This window comes from Sciurus carolinensis, chromosome 14, assembly GCF_902686445.1.
Source record: "Sciurus carolinensis chromosome 14, mSciCar1.2, whole genome shotgun sequence".
Lineage (NCBI taxonomy): Eukaryota > Metazoa > Chordata > Mammalia > Rodentia > Sciuridae > Sciurus > Sciurus carolinensis.
Genome location: NC_062226.1, coordinates 64,228,947 through 64,249,861, shown reverse-complemented (window position 1 = coordinate 64,249,861; position 20,915 = coordinate 64,228,947). Strand labels below are relative to the sequence as shown.

Genomic DNA, 20,915 nt, shown 5'->3' with positions numbered 1-20,915 from the left:
AAAAAAAAAAAAATCACCATCCTAAATGCAGAAAACTCACAGGCTCGGGGGTGAGAGGGGATCTTCCCAAAACACGAAAACTTTTCTGAATGTTCTCAGAATGAAGCAAAGGAAAAAACAGCTTCTATGCATGAGTGCCAAACTGGTAGAATGTGATGTTTAAAACCTGTTAGGGAAAAATGTCAATCTGACAGGCTCTAGCTGCATCCTCCAAAAGCAAAAGGAAAAGTGTAAACCCATGTCCACCAGAGTCTCCACTTTGACCACATACCTCAACAGGGCTCCTCCCTTTCAGGGTTGTATGTATTTTCCCCTTAGAATTACTATATTTTTGCAATATAGTTAAGATACTTTAGTAAAATATTTTAATAAAAATTGCTTCCAGTCCCCAGAGTCTATTACATTCTGTCTTGGGATTTGAACTCCCAATCAGTTGTGTGTTGTGAAGGATACAAAATATGTATTATACATGTTCCACCTTGTTCCACCTTGTTCCACCTTGAGGAATTTAAAGTTAACCCAGTACATTTAAAGTTAACTGAAGAAATACATCACACATGTATTTTAAAAAAAAACCACTAGATGGTTTACATCTATGTCTGTCAAATGGAAATAAACTTTAAGTCCTAGAGGAATTCAGAATAGGTGGGATCGCCCTATGAGAGGGAGCAACACAAGAAAGCAGAGAAGGGAATGGAAGATGCACTGAGCCTGGAAAATCTCCAAGGATGAGTAAAGTATAGATAAGTAGTTGAGGACTGGGTTGAAATTTTAAAACTCACTAACCTTCCCAGCAGTGGCTCCAGCCAATCAGAATGAGCATGGGCTCGTGCTGGAGAAGCATCCTAGAAGCTCGTTGCTGAGGCAGGAATTGTTCCTTTGGTTGTTAGATTTCAAGGAAATCTGAGGGTCCTGGAGGAGAAGCAAGTCCCAGGAGATGGCCAAGGCAATGGGGAACACTCAGGGTGCTTGAGTTGATGGGCATTTCCCATCCAATGCTATCTGCTACAACAATGCAGCCATATCAGCAAATACCTGCTAAAAACCAGCTGCAAATGAGGGTCAATGCAAAGAAAGAACATTTCAAACTTTCTTTCACATACGGTATTTTATTTGATCTGCCTGTCTCTCTGTCTGTCCACAACAGTACAAAAACAGGCAAAGATACAGAAGTGGGAATGAAGGTAACCTTTGCATATTTTTCACTTGGTCAGTTGGTCCTTTGAGAAATTCAGCGCCCTGAGTGCTGGGGATGCAGCTGGACACTTCCAAAGCTCCAAGTCGAGGAGTCAATCCAGAGGTGAAATTATCACATGGTAATTGTACCTCCCGACAACAAGTCCTAATGCAAGGTCAGATCAGAAACTCCAAGTGGCAATAGAAGGAAACAAGTAAGCCAGAATCTGGGTATGTGTTGGGCCTTAGAGGAAACAAATCTGAGAAGGAAGCAGGGCAGATTAGAAACCCAGTTACTGACAGGCTACCAGGCATTGCAAACAGGAGAAACAAGAAAGCACATAAAGCCTCTACTAATTTCACTCAACATTAAATCATAAAGATAAAATTTATATTTCCATGGCACATTAAAGTTTGCAAAGCATTTTCAAATGTTGTATAATACTTGTTGAGCCTCACGACCACCTGGTAAAGTGAGTAGAGCAAATATTCTTCTTTTATCGATGAGGAAACTCATATTTAGAGAAATTAAGTAACTTTTCCAACTTACTCCATTTCTTTTTAAGTGAAGTTCCCAGTTTGGTGGATTAGGGAGATGTCATAAACATAAAATATCTCAGCACATAGCTAAGTGTTGCTTGTATATGCTTGTAAATATGTTAATATGGTTGAGGAAAGAAGTCAGGTTATAAAGCAACTGTTAAAAATTTGTCTTCTTTCTGTTAACCTCTCTCTTAGCAGTGACTTGGATAAAGACACAGAAGATGAGTTTACAACTTTTGAAGGATTAATGAAGTGGGAAGAATAGTCAGTTTTAGAGAATAGTTTCTCATTTAAAATACCAGGTTGAGTCATTAGCTCAAAACCAAGGAGTCAGAATGTAAAGTTCTGATCTTGATTCACACACCTAAGGTGGAAGAAGCTTATTTGCTATCAGTTAATATGGAAAAGTACGGGGCTTCATGTAAAATAATACAGTCTCTTACTTCTAAATTTTCCATACCTATGAGTACAGGTTGAATTGAAATCCCAAATGCTAAAATAACTAAGGTGAACTTCAGCAACACTCATAGTAGAATATTGTTCAGAACTGGGAACAAGTAGTCCTGCTGTGCCTGGCACATCTAAGTCAGTCTGCCTCTGGAATATTTTGTTCACTTTTGGCCCCACTTATTAATTGGAACATTAATACATGGGAGTAGATCTGGAAGTAGGCACCCACTACATTAATGGGGTCAGAAATCCACCTTGACCAGGAATACCTGAAGAAGCTGGGTGTACTTCACTCAGCTTCAGAGATAGTTTCTTTTAGGACTCCAAGTCTTTTTAGACCTTAAGAAGCTCTCTAGTTGCTATTTATTAGTCCCACCAGGGCAGCGTATCAAGACGTGGGGGAAAGGGCCATTTCTAGGGAAGTAGAGTCCAGAGCTATCCTGGAAAACTGCATTCATGAAAAACCAACCTGTTGTCCATTTTCATTTATTTTACCTTTCATGTGGTGCTAAGCCTTGTGCTAGGCACCAGGAATGTAGAGATAGTAAAACATCACCTGTCTTCCAGGCTTGCTGATCTCTGATGACAGAAAACTTCTCAGATGTCCTAAGTTAAGTTACAGGCCAGAGAATGGAAGAAAGGAAGAAAAGAAGAAATTCATCTTAATTCAGAGGTTCAGCTAAATGAACCCATAAAAAGAAAAACTGTTCCATGTTCCTTTTCTGTATGGAGATCAACCATAAAGGCAACCACATTCTGCCTTTAGAGTAACCAATCCAGAAGCAGCAAAAGCTTCTCCTTCTGGACTACCCCCCTATTCTAGGATTTGGCTCTCATTGTGTGGTCCTGCCCTTCTTGTCCATAGCCAATATAGGCTCAATGTAAACAATTTATGTTTCTTCTCCCCAAAATTTCATCATAAAACACACTGACTAATGTCCAGGGGACAGTTTCCCAACAACTATCTGGCCATACTCCTGGTAGATTAGGGACTTAGTCACCATACAGTCCTTTCACCTTTGGTTAGCATTTCTATCACTTCAATAAATCCTTTACTTCAGCGATCTTTTAGTCCCAAAAATTTAATATAATATCACAAAAGCTCCCTCTCTCATCTTTTATGAAGGTGATGTCCTACCATAGAGTTCTCACAGGATGAATAACATGAGCAAAGTAGCTGGGGGTATGGATGTAGTTGGGGCCCCATGGCAGAGCCTTTAACCTGGTGACGTACTGGCTCTTTTAGTCACTGAGGCTAGTGTGGTCAATGGAGGCACCAGAACCAAGGAAGGGAAAGTGATCCTACAAAGACTAAAGGTAAGTCAAACAGAATCTTGTGTTCAGCTAAGTGCCGCAAATTTTTGCTATAGAGTTCTGTGTTCTTTGGAGGTCTTTTACAGAATTAAGTTGGGGTCACCCTGGGCAGAGTTGGTAAGAGTGAAGAGCTGGAATTTCTCAGAACTTTTTTGTGGAGCCTCAGACAAAGAAAGGAAGATGGGAGACGTGGCATGTTGTAGTGGTTCTAAACATTTTACCACTCAAAACACTGAAGGATAATTCCACCCTGTCTCACCAGAATCTGCAAGGATTCATAACCATTAAGAGGTAAATTTGAGAATGTCAAGGAAGGAAAGTGAGGAATAATTTCATAAAGCTTCCTGGTTGGATCTAATATGACCCTTTCCCACTGCCTTGAGAATTCAAGGTTCAGACCTGGTTTGAACCCAGTTCTGACACTAACCAGTCACATGACCATAGACAGATCACTCATTCTGAGCCTTATTTTCCTCATGTATAAAATAATGAATCTTACCTGGTAGTATTAATGAGAGAATTAAAGATAATGTACTAAAGAACCTATCACAGTTAGTGGATAGCCATATAGACAGATCTCAATGTAACAATTGGCTACTAGTATAATAATTTGTTTCAAAAATTATATTGTGGAATAACAGAATCTGCAAATTCAGTCTTTATGTAAAAGTGAAAATTCTGGAATATACATATATATATATATATATATATATATATATGGTCCTAATCTGGAATAGGAAGGACATTCATTCATTTTTTTTTGACAAAAATTTATTGAGCACCTGCTGCATTCATCAGACAAAACTGTACATAAAAGGCACTGATTATATATATGTATATAAAAAAGTTGTCTTTACTGTGAGTATAATTGCCATGCTGAGACTGTTTTCTCTGGGAACATTAATCCCTATCACATAATAGAGGGACAGGAGCTGAAGGGAAGACATGCCTCCTACGATATAATGGTAGAACTTGTGATAGAGGGCCCAGTTTGATATTTTTCTTTTCTCTATTACTATTTCTTTCTGCTAGTCCCACATCTTTTTCAGAAAAATATTTTTAAATGTTACATTCTGTTCTCTGGAGGCATTACAAGATGAGCTACCAATGGGGCCCCCAATTGTTGGTGGTAAACCTTCCTTAGGAATTCACAGAAATCCTTGGGGAGAAATCAGAGACTGACTTTATTTCAGTTATGTAAGAGGATGAAGTTCAAAGTTATTGGGGCATTAATTAGAAGTGTGACCCCTTGAAGACTGGAGAATTCAGGACACCTTTTTTGCCACATGTTTTTGTGGATGGTTTGAATCAAACCCACAAAGTAGCTGGGCAAATTCCCATGACACTGGAACCCTGGGCATTAAAAATAGAAGTGACTTCACATTCTGGGTTACAATGTTCCAAACCAGCTCACTTGAAAGAATATCAGTTGACCAAACTCAAGCAATGTGCCTTCCTCTTTTTCCTCCCTTCTTTACCATTCAACCTTCTCCCAATGTTTTGGGTCCTGGTGCCCAAATGAAATGAAGAAGAAATTAACAAATATACTAAATACAGAGTGGGGTGTTCTGCACAAATTATTTCATTTAACCCCCTTACAACAGCTTGGCAAGACAAGTGGAATTATCCCAGTTCGGCTGATGAGAAATAGAAGCTGAGAGTCCTGGTCCAACACAAGTTCATCCAATTCCAAAGTTCTTGTTATCATCCCACATAGGAAAATGTACTTTAGAATTAATTTAATCAAAATGTAATTAAGTGGGGGTAGGAACAATAGTAGAATGAATCGGACATTATTACCCTATGTGCATATATGATTACATGACCTGTGTAACTCTACATCATGTACAACCAGATGAATGAGAAGTTATACTCCATTTATGTATGATGTGTCAAAGTGCATTCTACTGTCATGTATAACTAATTAGAACAAACAAAAAATAAAAAATAAAAGTTAATAGAGTATAAACAACAAAAAAAAATAAGAAGAGAAATGTATTGAGAGAAATGTTTAGTATTTCTAAGCAAATATAAATGGTTGCTTAGGTTAGTGAACATTGACCTCAAATTGTAACTAATTGAGCCCAGGTTCAAACACTTTCTCTCTGCTTACAAAACTTCCACAAAGGAAAAAGTCAGTTTCAGCCAGATCGTGGCAAGACCCCATAGGTTTTCTTATGTAATAGGCATAGAGATGATATCATTCTGTCTTGGGGATTCAAAACGGTTGCTGAAGGTTAATTAAAATCTGAGGTTTCAAACATAAGTTGCTTTGTACATCTGCACCTGATCACTTATGCTTGCAAACTACCCCTGCCCATTCAAAATTATGTTTACATATAAAGGCACAACTGCTGTCACAGGTGGATAATTCATAACCTTCTTATGAAACAGGGTCTTGAGGACAAATAAGGAGTCAGGGCCACTGGACATGGAGATGGTGTCCTCTGGTGTCATACGGTGACATAGCCCTGAAAGCAACCAATAGTATTGACACAATCTGGACCAGCCATCTCAAATGGACTGTGATAGAGAACCGTTACATTGTTTCCTCGATCTCTAATACTTCACAAACCAATGATTTTATAAACTACAATAAAAATAATTTAGCAGAGAAAAGAAATAAGCCAAGACATATAAAACAGAAATCTAATTTTTTAAATCATTAGATTCAATAGACCTAAAATTGCTGTCACAAATCCCCAAAAATATCTAAATAATTCAGTTTCTGCCCTTAGACCAGTAAGTTGTAGACCAGTAAGTTGTGGATAATCATAAACACACAGATCACACTTGGACACACACCTTCAGTTACAACAGCCTTCCCAAAACTTCTTTTTTTTTTTTTTTTTTTTTTTCTGACTACAAGTTTATTCAAAACAAACTAATCCTGTCCAACTTCACTGAGTGGTTGACCAAGTCCACAACCAAATCCTCCTCTAAATTGGAATTCGGTTGCTGACCCAGCCCCAGTCTCGGCTTTCTTGTTAGCAGCAGGGGGCACAGCCCTCCGTCTGTAGGTGTCTTTGTCAGCTTCCCTCTTGTGAGCCTTGCAGGTCGCTCTCCCCTAAGACCTTTAGGCCGAGGCCTGCCAGTTTCTGGTCGGCTACGGCGGCGTAGAGTGGCAGGCACCATCTCAGGTGGCAGGTGGAGGTAATCGCAGAGACACTGGATGCCCTCGTTGGTAAGGTACCAGTAGAAATGTCTCCATGCAAACTATTCCTTCACATAGCCTCGAGACTTGAAAGACTGCATGGCCTTCATGACGTGAAGGTTGGGTACATTCTTATCTGCCAGCTCTGGGTGCTTGGGCATGTGGACTTCCTTCTTGGCTACCATTACTCCCTCCTTAAAAAGGAGTTCATAAATGGCAATCTGATTCTTCTTGGGCATCAACATCGCAGAGGCTTTAGGGTCCCAGAAAGCTTCTTTCTAAGGCAGACTGAACCCTTTGACCCTCAACATGGTCTTCACCTACTAATTAATTATCAACTATTTCTTCCCTCTTTGTCTTTTTTTTTTAACTCAAGCAATCTGCAGGCCTTTAAACAACTCTAATTAATAAAATCATTCTAAGAGAAATAAGAGAAATATGGAGGTCTAGATTATATCTCTGCCTAATGATTGCTGTGTAACTATTATTTTTAATCTTCTCAAAAATTAAAATTGCCTCTGGTGGCACTAGGGTAGAACCTTGTTATTTGCATGTTTTCCCCCTAATGTTTCCCTCTCCCTGCCCCTGCACACACACTGTTTAGAGAAGTCAGATACCAGAGGGAAAGAGGGAGAGAGAAACATTAGCAGAACTATAAACTTCTGTAAGCAATCAAAGTGGTTTTTTTGTAGTCTCATTATAGCATTTGATGTAAAAACCCAAACAAAAACCACTGTACCCTCTCCTCTATACTTTTCCTTTGTCCCAGTTTTGTAGTAACGTGATTTTCTATGAGACTGATGACATTATTACAACCTTATGAATTTTTCATGATGATATTCCAGAAATTAATATCATCATGAAAATCATATCATATCAGCGATTAGTGTTATTTCTCTTTTGCTTTTTTTTTTTTTTTTTTTGGTGCACCTCAAACTTACTTATTTTTGGAGCAGTAGAGGAGGTTACTGGGGATTAAACTCACGGGTAATTTACCACTGAGCTACACTCCCCCCATCCTCTTATTTTGAGACAGTGTCTCACTAAGTTGCTGAGGCTGGGCTCGAAATTGTGATCCTCCTGCCTCAGCCTCCCTAATCATTGGAATTACAGGTGTACGCCACCACACCCACCCTTCTTTTGAGGGAAATTAGTCAATGATTTGTAAAGATACAACCAAGCTATGACCTCAGTGTCCTACCAAAGTCACAATCAGTCTCCCATTCAGTCAACTCTAATAATAATCTTCCACAGGTGCTAAAGCTCCACTTAAACCTGGAATTTTTTCCCCTTTGATAGAAAAAAAAGAATCCTGGAAGTCCAAGTGTAGAGAGTTTAACAGAAAATAGAAACCTTGTATCTTTCTAGTTAGTGTTCTGATGAGGCACTTGGGGCTAGGGAAGAAAGTGTGGTCCAGGAAGGGCTAGGTGAGAGGTGTATTTAGGGGCTTTGGAGAAGGGCTGGGGTCTCCTGGGATATCTGAAAGTGTAGAAAGTCCTACTGTTTACTAGGGAAATGCAGGTATCAGTGTCTGACAAATACTAAGTGTTCAATACATATATAATGAATGACTGGACAAAAAAGGACAAAGCAGAAGAGATAAGAGTAAAACTGGGCTAGGTAGAGAAGACAGTCGACTTTCTTTCTTTCTAGGATATTTTAGGGTTGTTTCTGTTTTCTTTTGTTCCCAGCTGCCCCAGGTATGCTTAGACACTGCCTCCAGCTGAAGACTTCTTCATCATTCATTCTTCCAACCTGAATGATTTCTAAACTAGGATTACTACTCCACCCAGGAAGAGATTCACGTTAAGCAAAGCTGTGCAGTAAGTATAAAAGATGGCGAGAAGAGGAAAGGGAAAGTATAAAATTCTGTGTTCCCTTCCTTTTATTTTAATTTAATTTAACTGTTAAAGGCAAGTTAAAATTCTTCATGTCTCTGTTTTCCATAACTGGGACTTACACTTAATGTCACTGAAACAAGCTGAAGGTAAATCTACTGACAGAAGACCTGTGAAAGAATAAGGGAATTGCAGTGTTTGGCAATACCTGGAGAATATGTTCAATGCAAACCTCTGGTTCTCATGAGCTCTCACCTAAACCAGTGCTACTCAGACTTAAATGTGCACATGAATCACCCAGAGACCTCATCAATATATAAGAGCCAATTCAGTAGAACTTGGGCAGGACCCAAGATTCTGCATTTTTTTTTAATATTCTGCATTTCTAGTAGGTTTCCTGGTGATGTCAGTGCTGCCCTGTGCCACACTTTGAGTAGAATCTGAGTCTTAATCATTGCTATAGTGTCTTCCAGCTTCAGTTGTTAACCAACTCTCTCCCACCCTCATCCCCCCATTCTGCAGATGACATTTTTAACCAACTCTCTCCCACCCTCATCCCCCTATTCTGCAGATGACATTCTGGCCATCATCAGTGACTTGAAGAGTCCTTAAAATGCTTTCATACCTGTGTGGCTTTGTATATCCTCTGCTCTTTGCTCCCATCCCCTTCACTGGATGGGCTGATGGATCTCCACTCACATGTAACCTCTGCTGTGAAACCTCCTCTGGCTCTCCACCCTATCATTTAGGCTTTCTGTCCTCTGTCCTCATCACACTATACTACAATACACTGTTTACATATCTGAGCCCATAGCATAAGGTTGCTCAGATTATGCCCTACCTAAGGGCCCCAGGTGAAAACTGCCAAAAGGAACTAAAATTCATCCTGCTCTTCACCTACCAAGATTGAGTCCTGGTGCAGAGTTGCCTCCAAGAAGAAGGGATGACTTTGTCTAATTCACACTTGTCTGGTTTTTCTCTAAAGGATGTCAGGTTCTTGAGAAAGGAATCAAGTCTCATTTATCTTTGTTTCTACCTCTAAGCATAATGCCAGTTACAGTGAAGCGTTGGAAGAAATATTTGTCGAATGAATGAACAACGAAAGAAATGCAGAGCTACTGAGAGGATTCTCAGAGAAGAATTCCATTTGGTCCTAAAGGTGTAACAATTGGATTGTAAGCAAGAGGTCAAGGGCATGCTAATGTGTAACTCAGAAGGCAAGGTCACCTTAGCTCCATTTTGTGAAAAGGACATCAGTGAAAAGAAGTATAAGGAATAAAGTCAGAATCTTTAGAAGACTCAGATTCAGCAGAGAAATAGGCTTCCCAGAATTGACACCAAATTTTCATATCTCTTCAGATCTAGGGAAAGATGATAGAAACTCTGAGGATGTTATTTTGGTCATAGGATTTAGAGTGTAATGAAAGCACTTTCTACAGTAAAAACATTCACAGAACTAGAAAAGGTGATCATGATAAAACTATATGGATTTTTTTACATTAGAAATGAAAATTTATACTTTTATTCATTTAGAGGGGCTGTGTGATATCACAAGAAATATATATTTAGTTTCTGTCCCAGGCTCCTGGCACAGAATTCCTAAAATCCTGTAATTTCCTGAATGATGGACACATCAGCAGTATCTTACACAGTGCTCCTAGGTCCCTTTCCTGAATCCAGGAGCATCTTTTGTTCTAGTGAGATGACTGTTGGTGGGTGCCTGGGTAGCTTCAGGATAGAGGCTGATTCCCGAAAAGACCAAGTCATGATTGGAAGCTTGGAACTTCAGCCCCACTCCACCTCTGAGGAAGGGGGAGCTATTAGAGATAGAATTAATAATCAAGCATAAACTGGGTATGCTGATTCACACCTGTAATCCCATTGATTCAGGAGGCAGAGGCAGGAGGATTGCAAGTTCTAGACCAGCCTCAGCAACTTAGTGAGGCTCTAAGCAACTTAGTGCAACCTGTCTCAAAATTTTAAAAAGAGCTCAGGGTTAAAGCATCCCTGGGTTAAATGCCCAATACACCTCCCCTCCAAAAAAAAATCAATCATGGCTATGTGATGAAGCCTTCATAAAAAAAAATCCCTAACTATGGGATTTGGAGAGCTCTGGGTTGGTGAACTCATCCATGAGCTGAAGGGACATTGCATCTCCATTCCATGAGGCAGAAACTCCTGTGTTTGGGATTCTATGAGATCCTACTCTGTGTATCTTTGATCTAGGGATTCATCTGTTCCCTTTATCATATCCCTTATAGTAAACAAGTCAATGTAAGAAGTTCTTTCCCTGTGATCTTGATGCCATTATAGGAAGTAATTAAACCTGAAGAGAGGGTTATGGGGACCCCTGATTTATAGCCTGAAGTTCGCCTGAAATATTGGAGGTCTGACTTGGGATTGGTATTTGAAATGAGGGAAATCCTGTAAGACTGAGCTTTTAACCTGTGGGGTCTGATACTAATCTCAGGTAGTATAAGAAGTAAATTGAGGGCTGGGGAGATAGCTCAGCTGGTAGAGTGCTTGCCTCACAAGCACAAGGCCCTGAGTTCGATTCCCAGTACCATAAAAAAAAAAAAAAAAAAAGTAAATTGAATTTGCAGGACAGCCAGTTTGTGTCCACAGAGTTGGAGAATTGGTTGTTGACACGAAAAGCAAACCACACATTTGATGTCAGAAGTGTGGTGAATAGTGTTATAAACTTTTCTTTTCTGTTGAATTTGGCAACAAGAGAGAATTTGTTGGATTATAAATGAGTTGCCCCCAGCTGCTGAGGTTCTTGGCTTTGCTGAAGTACAACCCAGATGAATAAGTACCTTAATACAACCTTTAAATAGGGTTTATTTGATATGCTTTTCAAGAGCTCCTCAGTTGTGTCAGGAGAATGTCTCTCTGAGAAGACTATAAGCTCTCAGAAGTTGGGAGCATGACTTAGTCATCTTGTATATACCTGGGACTTGCATGGTGCTCTGTGAAATGCAGAAGGCTCTGGATTTGCAGGGAGTTTACAGCTATCGATGACGTTGATAAAATAAGGAAGTGCAAAAGGTTAATACTCCTTGGCCAAAATATCCAGAACTTTACTTTGCAACTGTGAAAGAGATTCCTCTGAGAAACAAACTGACATCTTGCAAAACCCCAACCTGGGCTTCATTTTTTTATATCACCTTATTCTCTCTCAGGCTGTTTACTAAAGATACAAGTGTGGTTCTTCAGTAGAGGAACTGAGAATCCTGAATACTGTATGTTATCATGTGACTTCAAGATAAAATGTTATTCAAAACAAAACCCAAGTTAAACACATTCCCACACACAAAAAGAAAATAGGGTAAAATATCAAAATTTCCATTTTTCTCTTTTCAACATTTAATCCCAGGTGTTCATAGCTTCAGAACAAGAGTAGTAGTGAGGAGTCTATTTGACAGCATTTGGGACCTCCTATTATCTCTTCAATCCTTTCATCTAAAAGAATTTCTAGTCCTCTTTTCTAGGGTCAGACTTGTGACTAGGGTATGAATGAATTGTTGAAAAGAATAGAGATAGGTCTTTCTGAGATATTAGCATCATGAAATTCAACACTGATGACCTACCAAGAACCTACCTATGCTGGTATCAAGAACTAGACAATTGAAAATTTTCCTCTTTTTAAGGCAATGGTAAATGCTGATTTCATATACTTATTTTCTGGGTCATTTCTAGACAGCAATCAAGTTAGTTCATTTCCTTTCTTCTTTTTTAGGAAAATAAGCCAAATAGCAAATATTAATTTTAAAAAGTTTTCAATTCTTAAAAATGCTTCCTTATTTTAGAAAAATTTAGAAATAGGAGGATTCCAAAGATAAGTAATCCTGCAAATGTCAACAACTAGGCATAAACTCATCAATATCTTGCTGTAGCTTTTCAAGAAACAGAAAATCAACATACAAAAAGTCATACTCCATATTCACTAAGTGAACCAAATACAGTCTATTCTCTTATCACTCTGAGAATCAGTGGAATGATGTAAGTAAAGTAATACAGAAATCTTACATAGCAAAACAATTTAAAAATATGCCAATATTGATTTTTTTCAATGGAAAAGAGTTCAAATTTTATGCTGTTTCATATGATTTATTTTTTCTAACAGGTTAGAAACTTATTTGCTGTTTCTACATTTTGGAGAAGAGACAAGTGAAACGTCTTAGATACTATTGGGCAAATACACACACACACACACACACACACACACACACACACACAAATCCTTTCAGGAAAGTTAGAGAAACCCCAGAACATTTTTAACAAGAAATTCAGATTCATCCTTTCAAAAAAGATTAGGTGGAAAATGTATTACTTATAATTCCAGTTATGAGACATTTCTTCTGATTGTCATGACATTTTCCTTCTAATGTAGCTCCTCTTTGTTTCTTTACCTGGCTTTCAGAAGAAATTTGAAGTGATCTCTTTCTGATAACTACAGGATAGACTGCTGAATTTCTTACTGTATGGCAGGGAATTGCTTTGAAGCTGTATTCTGAAGCTCGACATGCAAAAATAGCAGCGACAACAAAACACTTTTTTATTAAGTTTTTATTGCAAGTGAGATACTAATCTATGTGTTTATTTAATCTTCATAACATAATTGTCCTTTGAGCTAGAAACCATTAAGTCCCCATTTTATATATGAGGCATGGAGAGTAATTTGCCCCAAGTCACAGAGCTGGCAAGTAGCAAAGTCACACATCTCTTCCAGCAATCTGTTTCCCCAACTGAAAAATCACATTGATTGCTTCTGCCCACTCTCCTCCCCCAATACATCTGCTTAAGTCATTGAATGCTAAATGCAATAAAGTTTACTCTCTAACAACTCCCTTTCCTGAGGTTAATGAGAAACTGACTTTTTGCCCAAGGTATCTTGTTTAATCCCCATCTGAGGGGTCTGATGGAGACTAACACTTTACTCTTGTTGCGAGAGGGAGGAAAGGGAGTTTTCCTGTTCATTTTGCATGAAGAGTCCCTTAGGTGTGGCATTTCCTTCCTCTGCTCCCCACTGCAGCCAGCCCAGGCAAGAATGTCTTCTGGTATCGATTTCACATGATCTGCCTCAAACAAAGACAGGTCATGTGCTCCCAATACAGAAGTTCCTTGCTTATGCTTTACTGTTAATTGCATGTTTTGGTATAGTTCAAGAAATGATCTTGAATTACCAAAAAAGAAAAAAAATACCACTCAGTGACTTAGCATTTTCTCTGCTGGGCATGTGACCAACATTACTAAAGCAAAGAAAGAAATCTTTGAGACAGTGAATAAAAAATTCTGTTCTTTGGAAGAGACAATGTGAAACCTCAGGATAATAGAGCTGGAATGGAAATATAATATCATCCCCCCCCCCGGATTTTTACAGATTAGGAAAATTGATATGCAGTGCTCATGATAAGATAGCTAATTTGTAGCTTGAAAAAAATCATAGTGATTCCCTTTTAGCTTAATTGATTTTAAAGAGCAAAAGAATAAAAATAACTAGCCTGTCTGTCCTTCTAGAAATGACCTATTGAATAAGGCACAGGAAATAAAATGAGCATTTTTTTAAATTACCTTATTATAAGATTATTCCTTATAACAATACTTATAATACCAAATGACTGGAAATAACTAATATCTATCGGTAGGAGACTGGCTAAAAAAGTGAGAGTATGTCTGTAAAATAGTATGTAATGCAGCCATAAAAAGAATAAGGAAAATTTCTATGCAGTGCTACAGAATGATCAGTAGGATATTTTATGTGGAAACCAAACCAAACCATGGTACAGAACTGAGTATATAGTATGCTATAATTTCTTCTTGTTCATATATGAGGAAAATGAAACTGAAAGATACTAAGTAATTTGAGTAAATAAGGGTGAAAGGAGTGCATATATTTCTTTATGCTTTTTCTGTACATAAATATAGGAAAGCTAAAGAATCAGTTGCTTTGGGAGGACAACTGGGTGTGTATGGAAGAGACAAGTGAGGGAGACTATACCAGTTAGGATCCCAACAGGAAAAACATGGCTTATTCAAAAGGTATAACTGAGGAGAGTTTAATGACAGAATTATTTCCAAAGGTATGGACAGGGCTAAGGCACACAACAAAGGATGGTAACACACTCTCCATTGGGCAAGCTGAATGGGAATCACTACCATCCTAGGTCCTAGGGAATGAGGGGAGTAAGTGGACCTGAACCTAGAAAGACCTGTAGGTATAGAAGAAGCTACTGGATAGAAGCCACAGGCTCCCCTAGATGAATGCAGCCACTATTGACCCATAGCCCAGCTCAATAGCAGATGGGGAAATAAATACCCTGACCCCATTCTCTCATGGCCCTTGGCTCTCATGCTAGTGTTTCGCAGTGTACAAACAAGGGCAGAGGAGTTTATGAGTGCATCCCTTTAGATGAGCTTCTCCTGGCCCATGGTGGGGTAGAGAGTGGATGTGGAAGGAATCCAGAAAATTCCCTGTGCAGACAGTATTGCCTCATTACTTTGTAAATTGCAAACTATTATGAATACATAACTTATATGAAAAGTAGATAATTTTTGTACACACAAAAATAATTTAAAAATAAAATAAATGAGGGATTAGAGTATATGGTTTCTTTCTTTTTTTTTTTTTTTACAGACTGTACTTTACTGTATTTCTTTGCAGCAACAGTTTTTTCACTTAATTGCAATCCATGGCTCCACCTAGTGTCGAGGCACTGCTTCACCCAGCTCTGAGACCCGTTCTTGCAGGGAATTCTGGGGCAGCCAGGCTGTCTCTGCTTCACTTGGTATGTGAGTAGTTTTCACTGTGAATTATACTGTGAATTACACCCAGGTGAAGGATCTTTTCCCATAAAAAGAAAAAATAAATTATTTTGAGATGTAGAATAAGTGTTTTTTATTTTGAAATGACAGAGGAAATTAAACATAATTTCTAACTAATTGTGATTTTTTTTCTGACATATTTCAAACTGTTAAAGGTAAACTACATGTCATCTAGGACTAAATACCCTGTAAACGCACTTTTGAGCTTGTCACTCCCCTCTTGTCCTTAATACAGTGATTCTCAAACCTGACTACAAAATATCCCCTGTGAAGAAAGCTCCTACTGGAGATTCTAATTTGATTGGTTTGAGGAGGGGCTTGGCATTGATATTTTTAAAGCTCCACAGTGCTTGCCATGGAAAGCAGGGGCTGGCAACTGTTGCTTAAGTGATTCCTTGCTGCCTACAGGGCATATTGCCCTGGCTACACAGGCTGTACTTACTCTGATTTCAACAAACCAGGTCACTTATAAGCAATTTTCTTTCCTCTATGCTCCTGCTCATTGCCATACTCTACTTCTTCCCTTGCCTCTGTCTTGACTGTCATAGTTCTATTATTCTAGGTCTTATTCAAGGGCTCCCCACTTGGAGAATTTCTTGGTCCTGCATTCCCAGATGTTTCTTCCTCCTCAGAACCCCTGAAAAACAAATTTATCTTTATTTTTGGTACCAGGGATTGAATCCAGAGTTGCTTAATCACTGAACCACATCCCCAGCCCTTTTCATTTTTCGAAAGAGGGTCTCACTAAGTTACTTAGGGCCTTGCTGAGTTGCTGAGGCTGGCCTTGAACTTGCAATTCTTCTGTCTCAGCCTGCCAAATTGCTGATTACATTCACCACCACACCCAGTTCCCTTGAAGATATGACCTCTTTTTCTTAATAGAAAATCAATATAACAATGATTTTTGTTTTAATTTATCACTCTATAACAATTTTATTTCTGTGAGGAAAATGAGTACTTCTTATATTGATAGGATATAGATAGGTACAATGACTTTTATAAACAATCTGGCAGTGTGGATAAAATACATACAGTGTGATCCAGCAATTCTACTCATAGGAATTTATCCTATGCACATGATCACACATGAGGGCAAAAATACCTGTAAAGGAATACTCATTGCAGCATTGTTCATAAAAGCAAGCTGTAGAAAACAACCAAAATGTCTCATTAACAGAGGATGGCTAAATAACTAATGGTACATACAAGACAATGCTGAGAGGTCATTTTTAAAATGTATATGTAGACATAGAACAATTCCAAAATATACTGTTAGGCAGAAAAAGGATCAAATGCAACATTATAGAATGTTTTCATTGTGGTTTTTACAAAAGAATAAATATGTATTTATCTATACTTACAAGGTTTCAAATATCTATGGAAGGATTTACAAGCAATTAAGTTAACAAAGGATGATTCTAGGGACTCGAACTACAATTGATAGGTCGAAAGCGACAAAATTCTAAAATAAAAACCACTGGACCCACACTAAATGTAAGAATTAGAGCGTTAACAATACCTTTACATCTGTCCAAAGTCATAGTTAGCCCATCCAGAAACTTTGTGAAAATTAGAAAAAAGCCTCCCCTTCTTGGGTTAGATGCAACCCTAAGCCAGGGCTTATTGCTTGGCAAACAGAGCATTGTTTTTTTTTTCATGCCCCATTTCCACCATTTTGTGCTTTTAAACTTGTGTAATAGAATTGGTACTGTATATATTCTCCTGCGGTTGATCTTTTTTTTTAACTGAAAATCATATTTGTAAGATATATCAATATTATTGCATGTGGTATGTTCATTGTCACTGCTATACAATATTCCTTTGCATGATATTTTAAAATATTTTTTAGTTGTAGATGAACACAATACCTTTTATTGTGTTTACTTTTATGTGGTGCTGAGGATCCGACTTAGTGCCTCACCCATGGTAGGCAAGCGCTCTACCACTAAGCTACAACCCCAGCCCTGCATGATTATTTTAATATTATAGAACTAAATATTAAAACAACCAAATTATTTAAATATAATAAAATATAATAAAAATTATATTAATATAGTAGAATCAGCCTCATATTTCATATTTCAATTACAGGATAGCAAAGGGCGAATGTGACTAAGCTAAGTAGAAAGTGAAAATCACCTAACAATAGATAAAGAAACTTCAAATCTTTTTATTTTATTATATTTACTTATTTATTTATTTATTGGTACCAGAGATTGAACCCAGGGACACTTAACCACTGAGTCACATCCCAGCCCTTTTTATATTTTTTTTAGTGACAGGATCTTGCTGAGTTACTTAGCACCTTGATAAGTTGCTGAGGTTGACTTTGAACTTGGGATCCTCCTGACTCAGCCTCCTGAGCTGCTGGGATTACAAGCATGTGCCACCACACCTGGCAGGGACTTTGAATCTTCTTCAGAGTTGGTGTGCTTTCATTTGATGAGGGATGGTTGCATTTTATGAAGTCATAATGAGCTAGAAAAGAAGTGAATATAATAATAGTAAATGTCTGGTGTTCATGCTTGCCTGAACCTTTTATGTTCATTTTCATTCTTTATGGAAAAGTCTGCTCTCTATGACAGTTTATTATTTTAATAATGTGAGAAATATTATAATGGTATAACCTATATATACATATACTTAATTAATGGAAGCACGAGATGTGAGATTATTGAGAGAAGAGCTAAGATATGACTGCAGCAGACTCTGTGTCCTAAAATTTGCATTTACACACAGTTGAAATGTCCTCACTAGCACATGAATGTAAATTCACTATAGCATGTTTTTTATTAGGCAAGGGAAACTTGAGCAAGGCTTTTTCTAAGGTGTTCTAGTAAATTTTCAGATAAAGAGAATTTAAATAACTTCTAAACTAGAAAAGAAACTGGAAAAGAAAAAAAAGAGAAATTTGGAAAAAGAAAATACCACTATATATGAGAAAGAAAGCAAGAAAAGAGAAAGAAGAAACAAAATAAAAGTAGATAAAATAAAAACTTGAAAATGGAATAGTAGAAAAGTCTAAATACATTAATAATTGCGAACAATACAAATGCAAAAAATACTGAACTTTATGGTTAAGAGACTGCTTAGATCAGAAAGCAAATTTTAAAAAATCTCCAAATACATGTGTTTTTTTTTTTCAAAAGAAAAAACCCCAAACTTAAGACAGAAAAATGATAAAAATTGTAAGAAAAAAAAAAAAAAAAAAGGACTGGGACTCTGGCTCAGTGATAGAATGCTTGCCTAGCACATGTGAGGCACTGGGTTCAATTCTCAGTACCACTTAAAAATAAATAAATAAAGGTATTGTGTCCACCTGCAACTAAAAGATATTTTCTAGAAAAAAACGTAAAAAGCAAATACTAGCCATAAAAGGAGGTGGGAAATATTATATTTTTAAAATCATACAAAATAGACTTTGGGACAATAAGTGCCATCAAAGAGAGCCATCATTTAATAATAAAAGGTTCTATTTATCAGAGAGATAGAGCAAAATAATTTTTAAATTTACCCCTAGTAAAATGGTTTCAGTTATATAAAGGAAAAATGTATGGAACTCAAAGAGAAATTATAAAATCTAAATACTGAAATGGGAGATTCCAATATGTTTTTCAAGTACTGGTGATCATACTAAGCAAAAATATTAAAAATATAGAAGATTTTAAAGGAAAATTAACACAACTAAATGAATAGGTTTTTTTAAATCCTACATTCAATATTGAAAATGCATATATTTTTCTCAAATATTTATTGAACTATTACAAAAAGTATTCATTTATTATGCCACAAAGGAAATTTCAATAAATTATTACACAGACTTCATTATGTGCCCACAAAGTAATTAAATTAGAAAGCAATAATAAAAGATGTTTGTAAAATTTCCCATAACTTGAAAATATTAAAACAAACTTATTTATTAAATAATTTATGTGTCAAAAATAATGGTGGAAACTTTAAAATAGTAAAAATCAAATTATAATGCAAATGCTACCTACCATGTTCCATAAGATACCGTTGAGGTCATTCTTTAAGGGCAATTTATTAATTTAAATGCTTATTGTACAAGAAGAAAGGTTGAAAATTTGTAAGCTATGTTCAACTTAAGAAATTAGGATGGAAACAATAGGGAAAAAAAAGAAAATCAAAGTAGAAAGAAATAGATAATAAAGATAAAAATAGAAGTTCACAAGAAAGTAAATAAAGGATCTGCAAATATGAAAAACTTTCTTATAGAAATACAGGAATCTTTATTGAAATTAAGCAAAGGGGAAAAAAGAGGGAAAGTACAAACAAACAATGCTAGGACTAAAAGAAACATAATCAAAGGCAAGTCAAAGATTTTCTTTTTCTTTTCTTCTCTCTCTTTTTTTTTTTTTTTTTTTTTTTTTTGGTGTGTGTGTGTGTGTGCACATGCTCACATGCTAAGCAAGTGCTCTAACCCTAAGCTACATTCCCAGCGCTCTTTATTTTGAGACAGGGTCTCTCTATATTACCCAGACTGTCTTCAAATTTGCAATCCTCCTGCCCCAATCTCCCAAGGAGCTGGGATTGCAGGCATGTGCCACTGCACCCAACCAAAGATTTATTTTCAAATACTTTTAATCAATTTAGACCAAACACTTGAAAACTTAAGTGAAATGAATAAATTCCTAGAAAAATAAAATGTATGAAAACTTACTCAAAAGACAAAGAGCCAGAATTTTCTGTTACTACTAAAGATATGCAATCAATACTTTAAAATATTCCCACAAGGAAAACAGTTAGTTCAGTTATTTTTACAACTGACTTATACCAGGCTTCCGAGAAAGAGATTATTCCAATCTTTATAACCATCTCAGAAAAGAGGAAAAGAGGAACTATGATACAAGTCATTCAATGAAATTAATGTATTCTTAATATCAAAACCAAAGAAATATTCTGGTCAAGTACGGTGGCTCATGCCTACAGTATAATCTATTTGGGAGATTGATGCAGGAGGATCACAGATTGGAGGCCAGCCCTGGCAATTTAGGGAGATTCTGTCTCAAAATAGAAATTTAATAACAAAAGAACTTGGGGTGTAGCTTAGTGGAAGAATGCTTGCCTAGCATGTGTGATGCTCTGGGTTCAGTTCAGAGTTTTGCAAAAGAAAGGAAGGAAAGAAAGAAGAAAGATAGATTTCGGACCAATCTTAATCATAAATGTACCTGTAAATTTCAAATAAAATACCAATACAACAAATCCAGGAGTTTATTTCAAATAGATAATACACCACGTGTTGAGTTTATCCAGAAATGCAAGGGCAGTTAAACATTAGGAAATAGAAAAATAAAATTTACCACATTAACAGATTAAAGGGGAAAAACATGATAATCTTGAGAGATACAAAAGTAGTCAGAAGCAGACTACAAAATCAGTAACATGACAAAGAAGTTCTACTTCTATTCAGCATTATTCTGGATTTTTTAATGAGTGCATTAAGGCAAGAAAAATAACAAAGATTAGTAAGAGAAGTAAAAGATTGGAGTTCTGGTATAGTCTATTTTTAAAAATATAATTGTTTACATAGAAATTCCTAAAAAAAAATCACAGATAAATTATTAGTAATAAAAACAGAGCTTATCAATATCTGA

The 20,915-nt window shown here is 36.9% G+C and overlaps 1 pseudogene; it reads right to left on the bottom strand.

The window, feature by feature from the left end:
* Positions 1-6,367: 6,367 nt before the first annotated feature.
* Positions 6,368-6,899, bottom strand: LOC124964133 (40S ribosomal protein S10-like; annotated as a pseudogene).
* Positions 6,900-20,915: the final 14,016 nt, after the last annotated feature.